The sequence below is a fragment of the Suncus etruscus genome, chromosome 7 (genome assembly GCF_024139225.1).
Source record: "Suncus etruscus isolate mSunEtr1 chromosome 7, mSunEtr1.pri.cur, whole genome shotgun sequence".
NCBI classification, from domain to species: domain Eukaryota; kingdom Metazoa; phylum Chordata; class Mammalia; order Eulipotyphla; family Soricidae; genus Suncus; species Suncus etruscus.
Genome location: NC_064854.1, coordinates 86648552 through 86668892, shown reverse-complemented (window position 1 = coordinate 86668892; position 20341 = coordinate 86648552). Strand labels below are relative to the sequence as shown.

The 20341-nt window shown below is 36.8% G+C and overlaps 1 non-coding gene across 1 annotated transcript; it reads left to right on the top strand.

The window, feature by feature from the left end:
- The first annotated feature begins 2998 nt into the window (after positions 1-2998).
- LOC126014723 (small nucleolar RNA SNORA51) lies at positions 2999-3130 on the top strand. Its single transcript, XR_007497723.1, has one exon. It is a non-coding gene; the product is annotated as a small nucleolar RNA SNORA51 (small nucleolar RNA).
- The last annotated feature ends 17211 nt before the right edge of the window (positions 3131-20341 follow it).

The following is a 20341-nucleotide window of genomic DNA, read 5'->3' as shown; positions in this document are numbered from 1 at the left end:
TTTCTAGGAATTTTGTTAGTGATGGGGTTGGTCCTTCAATAATGAGGGTTTCAGAATTTGGTGATAACTGGTGCAATTTAGGATATACATAGATTTCACGTCTTGAGTACTAAACAATGTGTTAGTGAGGCCTATCTGTGTAGGTTGTTACCTTTTGTAGATTTATCTGCTTATTCTTATGTATCAAATTTTCTTTACTAAAGAGAAAGTAACAGTTTTTATTTGACATAGATTTAATTGATGATAATAAGAAAGAAAAAGGAAAAGAAAAGGGGGAAAAAGAAGTAGTGAGAAAAGAGAAGAACAGAGAAAGAAAATGTTAATTTGTCTAGATGTGTTCAATGAGTAGGTCCTATAATGTAAGTCTGTGGGTCACACAGTTGACTGCTTCAGTGGTCTGGTTGGCCACATGCTTCAGGTCCTAATAAAGGCCATAACCCAGAGATAAAGGGTATATTAAAGTGTTTTATCAAGACATTTTCATAATGAAAACTGAGTATGGTATTTAGTGTGTCTGAGCACCGAAGTGTCAACTTACGTTGTCCACCTTTTGTATTTGAGAACCTGGCCTCCCATGGGTGCCTAGGCTGTGGCAGTGAATTTGAGTTTATTTTTTCTTAGCCAGGTGGCTTGTCTAAGTATGATAGGAATATTACACGTTGCTTCAGTGATTTTGCTATCCTTTTATATGAGCTGTGGGTTATCTGAGGGATATGAGCTGACTAGACCTCTATGGTATAAGTTAGAGTATCTTCACGCGTGTGTTTGCCTTGTGCATTTTGGGGTCTGGCTACATGGGGTGGGGAGTTCCAAACCTGTCCCAAGATGCAGGCAGCCTGAAGTGGGGGTTGGAGTGAGGTGTGCGGCTGTTTTGGGGTCCTGTGGCATTAGGAAGTAGTGTCAGACTTGGGGTTACTGAGGTGTTAGCTGGAATGGGAGATGCACCTGGTCATGGCTGGGCCTCATGTACCATTCTCTCTGGACAAGAGGCCTATGGAGGCACAACACACAATGTTCTCAGGATGCCCAGGATGCCTAGGAACTACCTATGTCCCCACTTTTCTCCTGTATAACTTGTAATGGGAAAAGTTATAATCTAACTTAAATGGGGATTATCCAGGAGTTGTGTGTGTGAAGTGCAAGTGACAAGGGGACAGGAAGTAAAGTTTGTTAGCATCCAAAAAAAGAGATTTGTTGCTAAATTCCTCACTGTTTCTCCAAGACTAAATATACATTCAAGCAATGTAAAGAAGACACTCTTTTTTAGTCTAGAAAAGCTACTAGAGTATGGGTAGAGGACAATCTGGGAAATGATTGACTCCAGCCCCAATTTAAAGCAATAAAAGTTATCTAATTAAAGAGCAGAGTTCAGGAGCACATACTCCTTGAGATCAATCACTTTTGAGACATAATCTTTTGGGGATAAAAGACTAAAAATCAAGTACTAGGTTGCTCCAGCCCTTTTACCAAAGAAGAAGAGCAATGTGCCACCCTAGCATGGACTGTGATGTGATTTTTACACTCAAGTCTTTTTTCTTCGCCCTCCCATCACATGCAAGTTTTTACATACTTCCTCAGGACCTCAACAAAATTGCTGCAAACACTAATTAAAACAGCACAGTTATGAACAACTGTCCTGGGTTTGGCCAAATTTCCTTTGATCAGAAAAAGCATCAGAGGGATAGGTTGTAGACAGACTGTGTCCATTTTTATGCAGCTGGACAGCACATTCATCATACTGCAATTGCTGTCATTCACTGCACAAAGAAGAACAAAGGCAATTTGAATTGTCATCAAATAAGATAATTTGAGTGTCTGAATTCTTGCGGCTGTTACAAAATATTATATTTTATTTTATGAACATCATTTTCATAGATGGAATCTCACTAAACCAAAAATACCTTCAGTTAATTTAGAAGCAATATTAAATTCAAATTAAAATAAGGTCTATCCATTTCCCTTTGGAGCAGACATAGCACTGGCTCATTACAGAGTGAAAAATGACCTGAAGGTATTTTAACACCACTTTACACATAATATACAAGTGGAAAACCTTACAGGGTAGCCAGTTGCCCATGCACAAGTTAATTATTCCACAGAAATGAGAATGTTTACTCAGTGACTGTGAAATTTAAGTAGATGTATAGAGAAACAAAAGTAATGAAAAATTATAAAATACATACAGATTATCATAAATATAAAGCGGGACTGAGGAGGAATCATGTGTTCTTTTAATCACTTTATTTCTCATGTAAGTTTATATTTATCTCTTGGCAGGTTGATTCCAATCATATCTAAAAAAAATTAAAAGAGTAATTAAGAAACTTCCCAAGAACAATTTTAGGACCATATGGTTTTACAGGTGAATTCTATCAAAATTCTGAGAAAAATTACTACCATTGATCCTCAGGCTATTCCAAAATATTGAAAAGAGAGGAATCCTTTCTAACTCTTTGCATGAGGCTAATATCACACTAATTCCCAAAGCTGACAAAGACATCACAAAGAAAGAAAACTACAGACCAATCTCACTAATAAATGTGAATGCAAAAATCCTCAACAAAATCTTAGTAAAACGAATACAACAATACATCAAAAAGATTATACACCACGACAAGTGGGTTTCATCTCAGGGATGCAAGGGTGGTTCAACATATGCAAATCAATCAACATCATATACCACATCAACAACAAGAAAGACAAATATCACATGATAAGATCAATTGATGCAGAGAAGGCATTTGACAAAAATCCAGCTTCCATTCATGATAAAAACACTCAGCAAATAGGACTGGAAGGAACCTTCCTCAAGATAGTTTATGTAGCTGTTTTGATTTGCGTCTCCCTGATGATTATATATTATATTATTATATTATATTATATTATATTATATTATATTATATTATTATATTATATTATATTATATTATATTATTATATTATATATATTAAATATATATATATATTAAAAAATCAAAAAAAGAGAAAAGAAAAGATAAGGCTTCTCAATTCTTACCTCAGGCTGTGTTCTTTACACTGACTGTATAGAAAGAGGAGGTACAGTAAATGCACCCATATACACCTCAACCCAGGTCCTTTGCCTGGTCTGTATTGTGAATTGGGGGACAAAAAAGATAGTTTACAGCTATCTATAAAAAGCCCACAGTCAACATTATTCTTAATGGTGAAAATATGAAAGCATTTCCACTATGGTCAGGAACTAGGCAAGGCTGTCCACTCTCCACTCTTAGTCAACACAGTTCTAGAAGTCCTAGCAATAGCAAACAGACAAGAGATGGAAATCAAAGAAGTCCAAATAGAAAACGAGGAAGTGAAACTATCTTTTTTTCAGATGATATGAAGGTATACATTGAATACGTTGAAAACCCTCAAGAGTCCACAGTAAAACTCCTAGAAACAATCAACCAATACAGCAAAGTGGCTGGTTACAAAGTCAATACACAAAAGACAGTTGCATTCCTCTATACAAATAGTGAAATAGAGGAAAAAGAGATAAAGGAGTCAATTCTATTTAAAAAAAAAGTATCCAAAATATCAAGTACCTAGGAATCAACCTGACCAGATAAGTGAAGGACTTATACCATGAAAACTTCAAAATACTCCCCAAAATAGGAGAGGACCTAAGGAAATGGAAAAACATACCATGCTCATAGGTAAAAAGAATCAACATCATCCAAATGACTATCTTACCTAACTAATATACAGATTCAATGCAATCCCTATCCAAATTAAGACATCATGTTTCAAGGAATTAGACAATTATAAAGTTAATAATGAATCACAAAAAATACATTTTAGCCAAAAATTACTGAAAAACAGGAAACTGGGTGGCATTTAACATGAAGATTTGCTATGAAACCATAGTGATCAAAACAGTATGGTACTGGAACAAAGACAGAATCTCAAATCAATCAGTCAGAAAAGAATATCCAGTGATATACCACCAAATATATGGTCAACTAAATTTGACAAAGAAGCCAAGAACTTGAAATGGAACAAAAACAGCCTCTTCAAAAATGGTGTTGGAACAACTGAGTAGCCACTTGTAGAAACTAAAGATTGATCCATATCTCACACCTTACCAAAAAATCTACTCAAAATGAAATAAAGATCTTGAAATCAGACCTGAATCTATAAAGTTCATTGAGGAAAAAATAGGCAGAACACTTCAACACATATGTCTTAAAAGTCTTTGATTATGGCAATGGCAAGAATGGCAGAATTACAATGGCAAGAGTTATAGCATGAAACAAATAAATGGGACTATATCAAACTAAACATTTCTGCACAGCAATAGAAACCCTGGTTAAAACTAAAAGACAGCTAATGGAATAGAAAAAATTTTTGCACTCAACACATCCTATAAAGTGCTGATATCTAGGATGTACAAAGCACTTAGTAAGATGAGCTCCAAAAATATCTAATAAAGCTATAGAAAAATGGGGAAAAGAAATGTATAGACACTTCTCCAAGGAACACCGAGAGATGGCCAATAGACACATAAAAACATGCTCACCATCACTCATCCTTAGGGAAATTTAAATCAAGACAACAATGAGGTACCACCTTACATACGTGAGGATAGCAAGCATCAAAAATAACAGGATCAATCTCTGTTGTCGGGGATGTGCTAAGAAAGGAACTCTCATCCACTGCTGGTGGGAATGCTGCCTGGTATAACCTCTTTGGAAAACAGTATGGAGGTTGTTCAGTAAACTCATAACTAAGCTGCCATATAACTCAATAATTGCACTTCTGGGTATCTATCCTCAAGACAGAAGGACATTCATCCCAAAGTATGTATGCACTCCACTATTTATCACAGCACTCAACACAATAGACAAAATTTGGAATAAACTTCATTGTCCAACAAAAGGTGAGTGGATCATGAAGGTGTGGTACTTATATGGTACTTATGGGTACTTATAAGGGAATATGACATAGCAGTTAGAAATGATAAAATCATGGATTTTGCAGCAATATGGATGATCTAGAAAATCTTATGTTAAATGTAGTAAGCCAGAAAAAGGAAAAATACAAAATGGTAGCATTTATCTGAGGTGTTTAGAATATAAACCATATATTTATGTAATACTTTATGAAGAATCACAATGGTCTGAAAGGTAGAAACTCCAAACATTGTAGTTGTCAGCATATAGTGAGAAGTGTTCAAATCAAGTGGAAGAGGGGCCACACAAAGTCTCGACTATTTATTATACTGTAAAGAAAACAGCAACAATGAAAACAGCAGTTTAAAGTGAAGAGGTAAGCATTCAACCTTAACTATAATAATATCCTAATGTTTTTATCTACAGAACCAGGTGCAGAGTATGATTGTAAGCCAGGGACTCCCACTGCAGTGATTACTAGCAATATGTTTTAATGCCTTAATTTTATCAGCTTTATCCTTCAGCTTCTTTGTCCACTGTGGTACTTGGAAACATAGGGTGAACACCCTAATTGTATGCCTTGGTGATCAACCATATTTGATACCATATATAGTGCTCGTTATGACAAGGTCTTGATAAAATTCTTCAATTTACCTATTTGCTTTTGTTTTATGTCTTCTATTAGGATCTAAAGATATAATCATTCAGACCACTGGAACAGTCAATGGCACACCACAGACTCATGGTACAGGTCCCACTCATTGAATATTCTTCTGCAAATGACCATTTCCTTTATTTTCTTTTCTTTCTCTTTTTCTTCTTTTCCTACTTCTTTCCTTATATCCTTTTTTCTTCTTCATCAATTTAGTCTATATTAAATAAAATTAACACTGGAAGTTTCTCTTTAGTAAAGGAATCTCAATACATATGATGTGGTGGACGATATTTCATAGGGTAGCCACATCTTATTGTCCTCACTACCATATTGCTCAGTACACTAGACATGAAAAATATCCTTATCCTAAAATGCTCCAGCCACTATCTAACCCTGAATTCTTCACTTTGCAAAGCTCTCCCCCATCATCGATGAAGTGACTAGAAATCGGAAACTCTTTCAACTCTGATACACCGGCCCAATTTATTTCTTTCGACTTTTTTTGCTTATATTTCTTTTCTCTTCTCTCTTATCTTCTGTTTTTATTTCTTTCTCTCTTCATCTATATCTTAGCTAATTATTTATCTTTTCTTAATTCAAGTATTTCTTAAGAGCTCAGACCCATTCTATGAGGGTCAGGCCTCCAACAACAACTTAAAATAGATCTCTAATGACTGTCTATGTGTGGGCATGAGTTTGTATACAGTGGACTCATCTGTGATTGCCAAACCTAAATTGTAAACAATCTATGCCTAAAGTGTATATAGCCCCTTTTATATATTATTCCTCCTCCCCCTTCAGAAATCCTTTTATACTCTCATCCCCCTATCCTTATCCATTATCCCTACTTATTTAACCCACTTTACCAACATTTATTAACCCAAAAGGTACCAAGACCAACCTCCTGCCACAATAAACTACCATCTAGCTACCAAATTGAAAGGACACCCTCTAAGTACCACATCTCGTGCCCTGGCAAGAAACTACTACCAAAGATTCTGCTGATTCTTGCTGTGTGGTCTTTCTTTTCACCCTCTCCCAAATGTGGACTGTTACATGTTATCAGACTTAGCCCCTGAAGGACCCCCAGTTCAAGGATTCTACCTGATCCCTTACTGCTGCAAATCATTTCTCAAACTCAACAAGGCCAAGATGTGTGATAAAAATGTGCCCTTAATTTTATCCCTCCACAAGAATATTTCAAAAGACTTACTGGAGATGCCTATATTTCCTCTGCATGTTTAATACATCTATAATAATACCTATTAGTGAATTTATTCAAAAATTTAAAGGTAGCGTCCTCCATCACTTATTTCTTTAATTACTTTTTTCAAATTTATTTTTATTTATTTCATATATATATTTCTTTTAACTTCACCTGTTTTGGTTCTGCTTGATATGAAAACATAGAAAAAAGTCTTGCTTAAGATAAAAGCTCAAATCAAAATTAGGGCATAGAGTTTGTGTAGCCTGTCATTCTTACCCCTAAATGCACCAGCAATATAATACAGCACCATTTTATTTTGCATAGGTACTCTAAAAAAAGGGGAGAAATCTTATGTACAGAAACAAGCTTTGATCTACTAGGAATAAGAACCCATACATTTTATAATACAGGGGCACCTCCCACCCTGAACATGTGTTCATTTGGACCCACATTAGATTCAATGTGATCAGACAGGGACCATCCAACTCAGAATCCCAGATACCAGATGTAGAACTGATACAGTTCCTTGCAACAGCACCAGGAACCAAATTCTTCCCTGGGAAATTCCTAAAACCACTCTGGCAAGAATGTACACCAGCTTTTATATGACATCCTGACATTGAGGAAATGGTAAATACTTGATCTAAGAGTGGGTTGCCCTATCTCATCATCTAACAGTAAGATGAAATCAGAAGACATGTCATCCTTTGCTCTGTGCAAAAATCCAAGATCACTAACTACAGAAGATTGACTTTGGCAGTCATGACTGTGCAGAACTTATCTTGTGACCAATAAGCCTAGGCTTCAGTCTAGAATTTGTACAAAAACCAAGATCTCTAATTCCAGAAGTCTGACTTTGACACTTGTGACTGAGCAGAACTTCTGGAACCACAATAAAAAAATCCCTCCTAGGCTTTGTCCTAAGATCTGAGCAAAAACCAAGACCACTAATTACACTAATTACAACAACAGTGATGAAACAGAACTTCTAGAACCACAAAAAAGACTCTATCCTAGCCTTTGTCCTATGACTTGTGCAAATACCAAGATCTCTAGCTACAGAAGCTTGATGATATGATACACTACTGAGCAGCAAGTTTCCTGGCACTATAAAAAAACCTTGGGGTGTGAAGATGTGTGTGTATGGAGTCTGTAGTTGTTTCCATGGCAGTATGCTTCAAGAGTGGAGAGATCCTATATCTCTTTGGCCAAGGGAATTTCCTTTCTAATTTCCTAAATAATTACTGTGCCTATGCAAAAAAATAAACCTTTCCACAACACACCTCTTCCTTCATTTTTTATTTTTGTTTACTTTTCTTCTGTTTATTTATTTTTTCATTTTCTTCTCTTTTCTATTTTTCTTCTTTTATTATTATTTATTATTATAATTTTTTGTTCTCATGGTTATTATATGATGGTTTTTGTTTTTAGTAGCTGGGTGCTATTTTGTAGTTGCTATTTTTTGTTTTGTTTTTCTTATTTTTCCCTTTTTTCTTTTACATTGATATTTATAACCTCTAGATGGAATCCTCCCAGGTTTTATTTCCTTTTTCCCAACAGAACCACATAACTTGAATTATCTAGTTCTGCCTCATGAATGGAGGGTACCAAGACTAAACAGTCATATAACATTAAGTGGAAATAAAAAAAGATCAGACTCAAGCACCAAATTCAAAGTCAATGACAACAGAATTGGTACCCAATCTACAACAAGGTACACACAGAGAGGAGCAGTTATAATAGCAATCTGGGGGGGGATAAAGAATGCAAGCTGGGAACAGGGGTGGAGGGAACAATACTGGTGGTGGGAATTGCCCTGATTTATTCTCACTATGTACCTTAAATATTACTGTGAAAGATTTGTAATTCACTTCGGTCACAATAAAAATATATTAAAAATGCTCTTCATCACTCACCATCAGGGAAATTCAAATCAATAGTATCAACTCCACTAATGAGATGTTATAGTGTGATGTTATAATGTCACACAAATGAATAAAACAACCAACATTGGAATGGGTATGGGGAAAAGAAATCATTTACTGTTGGTGGGAATGCCAACTGGAAGTTCAACCTCTTTGGACCAGAGAAATAGCATTTGCCTTGCATGCGGCTGACCAGGGATGGTCTCTCGTTTTATTCCCATATCCCATATGGTCCACTGAGGCTGTCAGGGATGATTTTTGAGATCAGATCCAGGAGTAACCTAGAGCACTGCCAAAAAACTAAAAAAATCAACTTATGGAAAAACAGTATGGACATATCTCAAAAAGTTAAGAATAGAGTGTCCTCATTACTAATTATTTCTACTTATCAACATATATCCCAAAGAGCTAAAGACATTATTTAAAAAAGACATTTGTGCTCCTATAGTAAAGAGCCAAAATATAGAAAGAACTTGAGTCCAAGAAGCAGTGATATGTATGCATAGTATATTACTAATTGGCTATATGAAATATAAAATCACTCAGTTTTTCACTACGTGCATAGATCAGAGAGTAACATGCTGAATAAAGTTAGGACAGACATACAGAATGATCTCTCATATATAGAATATAAAGAATAAAATAACAAGAAATGACAAATAACTAAAGGCATCAGAACTTGTGTACTGGTTTACAGAACTGAGCTTAATACAGCAGGGGTGTAGGAGCAAAGTGTATTGAGTGTATTGAGACAAGGGTCAAAAGACATGAACACTCTGGGGCTGTGTGTGATGCTATAATACTGTATGCATAAAACCCTACAATTAGCAACAGTATTATAAATCACAGGTCCTCAGATAAAAATAAATTTCAAAATAAAAATAATTTAAAAAAAGAAATGCTAGGTAATGGGTGGTTGTGGAAGACCTTGAAATAGTGGTGGAAGGAAGTGAACACTTATTGAGTGTATGGTGTTGAGACATTGTATGCATAAAGATATCATTACACAGTGTGTTAAATTATGACAAATCAATAAAAACTGAAGAGAAAATAAGACAGCGGCAACAAATATTATAGAGGATGTGAGAGAATGACTTGGTTTAAATAATGAGTCCTCATTGGCTAGAAATAATGCTGCTTTGCAGTACTGAGTGAAAGATAAGCAGGAAAATTTGGGTCCAGATGCTTTTCTGAATTTCTTTCTGTGGATAGGGAGTGATATTTATCTTATCTTCAAGTCAATATATGGGCATTCCCAAATTTCTCAGTTTGGCATAAAACCTAGCTACAACCATTTATCCAAATAGCATCAAAACACACTCTGTTTGAGAAAAGCATAGATTGAAACAGCTTTCACAGAAAAAACAACTTTTATCTTAATGGACAAAATCATATTCAAGTATTAAAGCTGGATTTGGGGCATCTTGGAGTAGAGGGCAGAGCCAGTATCCAGCTAGCTCAGGAGGTGGAACTCTGTCCTGCTCACTGAAGCTCTTAATAAGACTCTGGTAGAATTTTTGGGACACTCCAAGCAGTGCCATTTCCAGGAAAAAGCAGGCAGAAACAGTGATACACAGACTTGTTTCTTTTCCCCGATAAATGGCACCATTCCATTCTTAAGACTCCCCTGGAGGTTCTAATTCTCCACTTCTCTTTCACTCATACCACCAGAAAACACAGAGTATATGCACCAACTTCATGAAGCAGATCAAGAATGAAGCATTCAGGGATATGGTGGGATAATTTGGTCACATGTGTCAGGCCAACAACATGGCTTATCAGTGGAGAATTGAACTGATTTTCTTTCTGGTCTTTATTACATCATACAGCCATAAATGGGCAATTCTTGCTTTATGTTATTTCATACAAATATTTGCTAACAGCAATTACTAGAAATTTGTTATCATCTGATGGTCATATTCTACATGGCCAAAGCCAATGTTGTTTAAAATGCCCACAATACATGACAACCTTTCTGGTCACTGGACCTGCATATGACCTACAAGAGAGTCTATGTCATATGAATGCTAGTTAGAAGAGCACACCAAGGCACACAGAACTGTCTGAATGACTGTGGCCAACTCAGAAATCTTTAAGAGCAACCTGTCCAGGGAACACTTTCAAAGCTGGTATTTCTACTAAAATACCAAAGTATTTTGATTTCATTCAGATAGAAAAAAGCAAAAATAATTGAAATTTCCAACTGAACATAGTCTCAAGGATCACTAAGAGCTGAATAAAAAACTGTACTCTAAATATCTTAAATTTGTAGCTCTTAACACATAGGAACTGTCTGCATTCCCATGAAAGAAGGCTGTTGTCTATCTATGTTTTGATCATAAATTTAACCCATTAAAGTAACAGTCCAGTATCATTATGCTTATTGGGGAAGTATACTGGGAGACAGTAAAATAGCAAGATTTTACAGGAGTAAACAAGAGGTTTTAATGCTATAAAATTGAGCAATGACTTTCAAACATGGCTCTTCTGAGTTAAATAATCCATGAGTTCTGTTTGCACTGCAAGTCTTAAATTATAGTTACTGGGAAATAAAGTGAAAAGTATCCTCTTTGTGGTATTAACAGAACACTACTTACTGTAGGAGCAATGAAAAATACTTTTAAAAGATTAAATTTATTTTTAAGGATGATGATATATTACAAAGAATCACAAAGTTGCACTATTGGTCTAAAGAGATTAATTTTCTAATGATGACAGTGAATACTTCAAAATTGCTGAAATTCTAACTTCTTCACACATTGCCAATGTCATGTGGTTGTCACAACCCTTAACAATGTGGACTAGCAGCCTGTTAACCCTAGCATTCATACAGGTTTTAGCTGAAGAGTGCAAGCCTTTGTTATATTTAGCTAGGAGATAGGAGTGTGAGTGTACAAAGACATGAGTTGTCTGGATTTTCTATCTTTCACCTAGAACAACCAAGTGGTAACCATAATCTTAGAGAAAGGACTGTGCACTCTCTAGCCTCTGATTTACCCAGCAGAATTCTCTTCTACAGACTGCAGGAGAAAACCCCCTCTACTGAGACTGCAGGAGACCAGATGATGATAGATTGCAGATCAATGAATGCTTAGATAACAGTAAGTCCATTAGCATCTCATCATGGGGCTTGAGATTGGTTTTATCTAAAAAGTGGGAAAAAAGAAGCTTCCAGGTGCATAATTTCTGGGAATCCCACCACAGAGGTTAAAGAACATTCAATTTGATTATCTTCAAAATATAAAAAGCTGGAGGAAAAAAAAAAACAAAACAAAAGCTGGAGAAAGAGATTTTAATCACAAATATACCTACATTTATAGGGGATAATCTCCAAATGCAAAGTAATATGGGTGTTTTTTTTTTTTTTGAGAAAAAAGCAAATGTTTTCAATAAACTTGGGTCCTTCACATGCCAGTGGAAATGTTTTATAGAGGGTGTCAATGAGATATTTATTACAACTTATTAATTGGTACAGAAGAATTCTGGAGAGAGGAGTCTGTAGGATATTAGAACAGGTTACCACACATCAAACTAATATAATGACCAAAAACTCTTGCCAAGAGTTGTCTGGTTTGATAATGGGGAACTAAGAAGCACAGCAATGATGAAAGTTTGGCCACAGTACAACACATACCAGTCCCCACTTGAGCTTTGCTTTCTTGGACTGATACCGTTCATTGTCGTCTCTTCTTTCTTCTTTTTCTTTCTTTCTTTCTTTCTTTCTTTCTTTCTTTCTTTCTTTCTTTCTTTCTTTCTTTCTTTCTTTCTTTCTTTCTTTCTTTCTTTCTTTCTTTCTTTCTTTCTTTCTTTCTTTCTTTCTTTCTTTCTTTCTTTCTTTCTTTCTTTCTTTCTTTCTTTCTTTCTTTCTTCTTCTTTCTTCCTTCTTCTTCCTTCCTTCCTTCCTTCCTTCCTTCCTTCCTTCCTTCCTTCCTTCCTTCCTTCCTTCCTTCCTTCCTTCCTTCCTTCCTTCCTTCCTTCCTTCCTTTCTTTCTTTCTTTCTTTCTTTCTTTCTTTCTTTCTTTCTTTCTTTCTTTCTTTCTTCTTTCTCTTTCTTTCTTTCTTTCTTTCTTTCTTTCTTTCTTTCTTTCTTTCTTTCTTTCTTTCTTTCTTTCTTTCTTTCTTTCTTTCTTTCTTTCTTTCTTTCTTTCTTTCTTTCTTTCTTTCTTTCTTTCTTTCTTTCTTTCTGTCTGTCTGTCTGTCTGTCTTTCTTTCTTTCTTTCTTTCTTTCTTTCTTTCTTTCTTTCTTTCTTTCTTTCTTTCTTTCTTTCTTTCTTTCTTTCTTTCTTTCTTCTCCTTTTTAGCTGCTGTTACTGATTTAAATTTTTGAAATATTATGAAATAGAGTGGAGATAGATATAGATGAAGATTAGATATCATTATACATAGATATAAAGATAGAGAAAGAAAAGGTGTCTGAGCTGTCTATTCCATCTCATTCGTCTGAGTCATTCATTATCTTTAATGGAAAGAGGTAGCTTTGGGGGAGCTGATGTCTGCATCACTTGGTTACTGGACCACGAGGCAACAAACATATTTATCACACAGTGTAAACAGACTTAGAGGAAAATATTCAAGTGGAAAGGCAGCAGATGACAGAGAAAGGCCACTTTCAAGGTAGTTGTGTGTTAGTGAGGGTCTACAAAAACGACAGACAGTTCTAGAGTCTTGATGATTTATAAAAGAAAGAATAGTAAATCAAATGCAGGGTACTGCTACCAATATGACCACATGAAGAGGAAGCATTAGATTGGCCATTACAGAATTCCTCAAGGAAAATAAAAGTGGTTTGGAAAATATATTGTTTAAGAAATTGACAAAGGTGACTATTTCAGAGATTTAGTATTTGAAGAGAAAGGCTAAAAATGGATTTTAATCTCACAGGAGAACAGAATATGTCATGATGATTTCATTAAGCAGTTGGAATAGGAAAGGAGCTAGATTAATAAAATTGATCCTGTGATCATATTCACACCGAGACAAAACAGAGATGCTGAATAAAGAAAAAACAGACACATTACCTCTTTATAAAATTTATTTACTGCCACATACATTGAAGAAATACAGAAATTTAGGCATAGTAAAGTTTATAGTTTTGAAGTTGATGCTAGCTTTGGAACAATCCCAAGTGCCCAATGTAATCATAACAGCTATTTGATCAGAAATAGTATCAAAAATATATTCAAAGAGTCTTAAACCTTCTACTTAAAACAGAATTATTCTTCATCCTAATATAATTCACATACACCCATTCCTTTATCAAGTGATCCATGTGCAATAGCACAAGAGCTGGAGTTTATTTTTTTTGGTGATATTTGGCTCTTTTCAAATATTTATTAATTTGAAGGAAATAAAAGAAGCAAGAACAGGATATCCTATTTGGAATTACTTTCAATTTCAAACAGTTAATTAGTGGGGAAGATTCTAGGTTGAAAATTACTTATTTGAAAACCAAATGCCATGTTCCTGGAACACAGTAGGTTTCTCTGGGCCCAAATCCACCTGTATTTGATCAAAGTCCCATCACTATAACCACGTATCAATTATTTTCATCCCAGTGATGACTGGTTAGTGTGGAGACAAATGGCTCAGACCTCATCCTGCAAGTGTCTTCAGTGTTTTGGGTTCATTTGCTAATGAGCTTACAGAATATGGTTTCATTATTGATGGCAAAGCGAAGCCTTATGGTAGCCCAAGCCACACTGAAACTCTGCTTGATAAGAAAATGGAGTTTGGGATTTTTTTCTCATTTTTTAAGCATTCCTGATGTGGCCAATTTCAGGTCTTCCTTCCCTGGACAGTGGAACCTCCCTTCTTCTCCCATCACTATGCTGTGCCTGTGCATTGCAGACAGCATTCAAGAGACATGTCAGCTTCATGACAACAACAACAAGGCAAATGCTCCTGGTACAGCAAGCCTACCTTTTTGACACACTAGTAGTAATCTATGTATGATTCTGAATGGAAAGCTGTGAGAGCAGAATATAATTATGCGCAAACTTCTCTTGACACATTTATTTTCTGATGATGAAATCAAATCAGCAGACCTTATGGAAAGTGAAGATAGCTCATCACAGGCTCTTGATATGCTTGCTTTATTTTATTCTATTTTATATACTTAGAGCTATTTTATGGACTCATTGAAATAGAAGTCTTAAAGACTTTTGCTTGCAGTTTGCAAGACCAGATGCCCAAAGTGAATATTTCCCAGAACCCCGGTTCACAGACAAGTCAATATGAAGTTACTTAGCTTCTCCTGCTTCAACCAGTTCCAGAGAAATCTCTAACAAGATGGCCTGTTTTTATTATTTGTGACAAATGTTTAGCACTATTCTCAGTAACTTAGTCACATCAAGAAAATGTGAGAGGTTTGATTCTCCATGCCAATTGGTTCACTAATGTCACTTTTTTCTGTACAGATAAAAGGAGAAAGTGTTTAAGAAGTATGTATCCCATCAGAAGAAGTGATAGAAGCTCTATTTAGACAGCATAGGTGCTAAAGAGGAAACACACTTAATATTCTTGATATTTTGTACTTTAAAACAAACAAGGTAAAGCAACGTATTATATTGTCAAGTCTTTCACATACTGAGAGGAACTACCATGGTGTTGGTATGTATGGTCTTGCCCTAGCATGGTCTTCATCATAATTAATGGAGACACCTTCTGGGACCATGCTCTATACCTATAGCCATTAATTCAGTACACTTACGGTTCCACATGGAGAAGAATATTTTGTCTATCGAGTCAACAACAATGACTATAACCACTTGACAAATTGCTGGGGAGAGGTTTGTGGGAGACATTCTGTTAAAAGGAGAGTTGGGAAGGAGACTCAGGTCTGAAACTGCAGAAGTGTGTTTAGACCAAGGACTTCACATCTGGCATGTATGGAGGCACATGAGCCACAAGGTTGAGGGGAATGGAGAAGTTTAGCTTCCTTCCCTATGATTTCATCTTTGTTTCTCATTAGCCCTGGGAAGATGTGCAGTGCACACATGTCTCCCAATCATCTCTTCCCATCCTGCTGTAGGGTTTCTATCATGGAGAGAGCAACAGAGGCAGCTCTGTGAAGTCTTTCTGGAAATGAATCACCCAGATCTGAATACAGAAGAGAACAATGGAAGGGACAGTCTTTGAAGATTTGGTCCTGTTACAACAAGCAATAGTTTTGAGAAAACATCAAAGATGAATAAAACAGCCACGGATGCTGGTTTTGCTGTCCCTGGCATCTTCTGCTTTTGTGGTTCTCTGCAGATACACTTGCAAATGCTGCTTGGCTCAGAGCAGGGCCCTGAAGAAATGTCACTAATTAGTGGCCCTGGAGAGGATGTGACAGCTCCAAACCCCTGTGACAAGCAGTTGGTGACAAAGGGTTTCCTGGAACCCACAAACAGTTCCTGAATACATTCTGTGATATATTCTTGTGATATCAGACTTCTGGCATTGGGGTGCTGAATGATTCTGGCCTGCGCTGCTTATGACATTCCCTTTGCCTTTGATAGCTCTGGGTGTGAACTGGGCACTGAGAACTTTCAGAACACTCTGGGATAATCCTACTGAGGTGACACTGAGGGGTTCCCAAGCTTGGGGTCTGTTCTACCTTCACATTTGGCCATGTGAAAGCTTTAGGAGAAAAATGGGCCTAGCAGCAGATGTGCCCAGAGATTCATATTCAGTGGGATCCTTGGTATCAGGCCTTCAGAAACCCCTACACCAAAGACCTTGTTACTTGAACAAAGCAGGGAGGCATGTGCTGTGATCTTAATGGCTATCCACAGGCTGAATGCCCTCCTCATGGACTACCTCTGGAGTATTGTTCCCTTCAAAGCATTTACTGCCACTGAGGCTTTGTCACTTTATCTTGATTATAAAGACACAAAACAACTCATAAACATTTAAAATAGCTATTTAATTATTATATGAAAGACTGTGAGCACAACAAAAAGGGTAGCCTAGAGAAACAAATCTCCAGGAATCTACAACTCACAGATAATGAATCAAACACGAAGAATTAGAACAATTAGAACTATTATTAGCAATGAAAAGTATGAATGTATAATAAGGTGAAAAATAATCAGACAAAAGCCTAGGATCAAATGAGTTCAGTGTAAAAACACACTCTTGCTCAAACTCTTGAAAAGGCTGAATAGGGTGGACAGGGTGAGAGCTCAGCAATCTAGGCCCATCCTGAGATCTGAGTTTGAATTACCACCTATATGGTCCCTTAAACACTGAGGGGGTGGTCCTAGAGGGCTGGTGGCAACACAGGGCCTGAGCTGAGCTATTTTGCACCCTCAGATCTTAGCACCAAACTCGCAATCATGTTTGGCTGACCATTCCCTGGAGAGACTCTTATTTGTTATATTAGGTCAGCAGAGTTCTAGTACCTGACCAAACAGCTATGCTAGAGGAAGAGAAGTTTCTAGGCCAGGAATCTTGATAAAGAAATAGATGTTAAAAAACTTTCAGTCAGAATTTATTAAATACATTAAAGTGATCATATACCATAATTGAGTAGTGTTTACTACACAGAGGGCAGTTTGGTTCCACACCTGCCAATCTATGTAATACATGGTATTAACAAAACAAAACCCATATGATCATCTCAATAAAGAAGAAAAGATTATTTGACAAAACACCCAGTTATGTTAAAACTGCACATAATGGGTATATGGCTTAACATCAGAAAAGCTTAGAAAGCTTATACTAGTACATTAATAACAATAGCACTCTGAAAAACATGGGAGCTTTTCCTTCAGAATAGAAGACCCACTTTTACACACACACAAATATAAAAACAGAGGCAACATTTTTTTTTTTTTGGTTTTTGGGCCACACCCTGTGACGCTCAGGGGTTACTCCTGGCTATGCACTCAGAAGTTGCTCCTGGCTTCTTGGGGGACCATATGGGACGCCGGGGGATCGAACCGAGGTCCATCCTAGGTTAGCGCAGGCAAGGCAGGCACCTTACCTCCAGCGCCACCGCCCGGCCCCCAGAGGCAACATTTTCACAACATTTGCAAACATGGATGGTTTTTGAGGGAATGATAAACCACAAGGAATAATACAGAGAAAGACATTTACCATATGTACCGACTTATATATGACATCATAATAGACCAAAACTAAAAAGTAGCAAACAAAAGATCCAACCACCCAATCCCCAACCACTGAGTTTATGAACATAGAGAACAGATTGTTTCTGGCTAGGAACTGGAAATTGGTGAAAAGGTGAAAATGGGTGAAAAGGATTGTACTGCTGTCTTTATGCTAAAAAATTGACCTGGGGACTAATGTGTGTATGATGGTGGTACTGAACCCGGCTGAGGAAGATCTGAGGAAGTCTGAGGAGGTCTGAAAAATTATTCTAACATGAAAATAAACTTTGTGTGCAGCAGATGATGTGTCTTAAGGATACTTCTTCCAACGATCAGTTTTTACCCTAGAAATAATTATGTTTTATACCCAAAGCTAACACAATGCTTATTGTCAATTATATGTTCATCAATAAGTGACTCAGGGTGAGTTGGGCCTGCTCGATGCTTATTGAAGCTCCTGAAGCACCAACTTCCTTCTCTATAGAGCAGGGTTGATTCACAATTCACAGAGTGGTTGGAAATATTAAGTGAAAATAAATGTGTGGCCTAGGAGCTTCTAAAAGAAATGAGAAAAGACAAGAGGTTCATGGTGGTGTGTAGGCAGGAGAGCACAGGGGCACCTGAATTATTGGTATATCTGCAGAGTAGCACATTGACCAGACTTGATGGGAGGATAAAAAAAAAACACATTTACTGCTCTGAACCTACTGATTTAGAATCAAGCCAAAATATCTACATATTCAGAAGTCAATAAAATCATCATTGCTTCTTTAATGCACCCCTTTCTCTAACCATTAATTAACGCTCACCCACTTGAGTGTTACATAGGAACAAAAAGCAGAAAATTTGTCAGAAGATAAAAGTTGGACCTACATTTTTAACTTGCTTACTGGACATTTTTCAGACACCCAATTTATGCTCAACCACATCTGTTACAATGCACAAAAATCAGCATTTTGTCTCAATTGCATTCAAATTAAATAGAAAGTAAGAGGAAGAAGCCAGGAGGAAAGTGTGAATATTCCTATGTGTTGGGCTAAGCAACACATATTTTTATTCTTAAGTGATCTTAAGTAATGACATAGCTGCACCCAAGCAATATTTTCATCCCCAGGTAAGAAATTGTTCCTGTCTAATAATCTCAAAATACTGCCTTGGTTGTAATTGTTTTCTAGACATAAACATGATTGAGAACAAGCCAATAAAATTTGTTGCTGAAAAAGAAAAACATTAAATTAGGTCACAACTTTCAGTAAAATAGAAACATATGGTACATTTAATTATAAGCTGAAGAGATATTTGAAGTTTTAATTTAAGTGTCTCACTTATAGCATTAGTTCAAATCTTCTGCCCAGATGTCTAGCATCAAAACACAGTACCACGTACAGAAAAACGAGGAAGAGAAAAAATAAAATTAATGAGTCATGGACTCTGTGCATCAAAAGCTGAAAAGCCTGGAAAATTCCTTGTCTGGGATGAGCTCATGATAGGTTTTGCTTCCATTTTCTTGACAATGAACATGACTGATGAAGTGAGTGGAATTCCTGCTGTTTGACCAACAGTTACAACTTAGGAGTACAAACCAGTATAGAAATTTGTACCTCAACCTCCTTTGTTCAGCTTAGTTAGATATCCCTGCGTCAGATCAGCCAGTATTTAAGGATGTTGTGTGCTGGGCATCAGGCTGGACACACTAATGGAACACTGGAAAGCAGAGCATACACTAACCCAATAGCTCAAGTTCAACTTTGACTTAAATGATTAGAAAATGCTTAGTCTGGAATTTGGATTTTTGTGTGTGCCTGATTTAAGTCTCTTCCTGTACTAGAAGGAAACATTAAAACCAGTTCCTGGAATGATTGCAAGAATTAAGATAGGAGGACCTGAGAAAAGTGATATTGTGTCTTTCCAAAACAGAAGTCCACAGTAAGTGCATCACAGGAAGGCAATGTCCTGAGGGACCACGGGGCACAGTGCAGATAAGGGCTTGAGGGAAAAGATGAGGTCCTGAGGAAGATGGAGGTGTTGTGCACACATGAGGGTTATGATGAAGCAGATGGTTGTGATTAAAGATAAGGGGGTGTGATGGAGATGTAGGTGTCCTAGAGGAGATGCAAGTGTTGGAGCAGTTGGGACTGATGAAGCCAATGTGAGTTTTATTTAAGATAAAGAGATAAAGATAAAGTTTAAACAGAAGATGGAGTGTGATGGAGCAGATGGAGGTGATGAGGCACATGTGGGTGTGATGAAGAAGATATGTGCAAATGTGATGGAGGAGATGGATGGTGTCATGGAGTAGATGATGTCACAGAGCAGATATGATAGATGATGGTGCCATAGATGGTGTCACAGAGCAGAGATTACCTACCCTCTACCACAGAGCTGGCTGGGTAAGGACTGGTTGCAGGTTCCATTGGGCAGGTGGTGGATCAAGTCTTAGATCCTGGGGGGCTGGAGAGATAGATAGCATGGAGGTAGTGTGTTTTCCTTGCTTGCAGAAGAATGGTGGTTCAAATCCTGGCATCCCATATGGTCACCTGAGCCTGC